This window comes from Trichophyton verrucosum (genome assembly GCF_000151505.1).
Source record: "Trichophyton verrucosum HKI 0517 chromosome Unknown contig00213_1.f1.exp, whole genome shotgun sequence".
Lineage (NCBI taxonomy): Eukaryota > Fungi > Ascomycota > Eurotiomycetes > Onygenales > Arthrodermataceae > Trichophyton > Trichophyton verrucosum.
Genome location: NW_003315512.1, coordinates 1 through 736, shown reverse-complemented (window position 1 = coordinate 736; position 736 = coordinate 1).

Below are 736 nucleotides of genomic sequence, written 5' to 3'. Positions count from 1 at the left end.
GCCCTCCTATCCCATCCCATCTTGCCCCCGATCCTGCGAGGTCTAACCGTCCCGACCGCCACTGCGAGGCCCGATAGCTCGCGTGGCCAGCCCAGGTGAGAAAAGCGCAAAGGATAACCAGCACGGTGAGGCAGATGAAGGCCAGCACGATGTCATCCTGCCCAGCTGGATGTCTATTTGCATCCCGTCCCAACTGGAACCCTCACTTGGCGAAGCCCCCCGGCGCCCGCGGCGTCCGCCATAGCCCTGCGTTCATGGTTCCTGGTTGTCCGCCAAGTTGGCCGCTTTGCTGCCGTTCTCGATGTCTGGCTCGGAGGCCTCGCGCATCGTTTCGCCGTTGCCAACTATAACTATACGAGCCCTTGGTCTTGGTCAGCCCAGGTCGAGACGCAGTCAAGAGTCCTGCAGTCAAAAACAGAGACAGGGAGAAGGGAGTATAAAGTGACGCCAAGTGGCTGCACCAGGATTGGCATTTCGTTTCTTCTGACGCTGAACGCTGGCGGCTGAAGTTTCGTGTCCGTGTCTCTCATTATTGATTTATTTATATCAGACGCTGGCTGCTGGTCCGCCGTCGATGTTTGTCCTCGCTGTTTGTCGATGGAGATAGACATTTAACTAGATTTAGAAACCAACGGCCTCCGCTCTGATAGCTAGCTAAATCCAGCGTCCAGCATATCCACCGCACACGTACACACACACACAAAAACACACACAAAAACACCCAGAGAGAGACAGA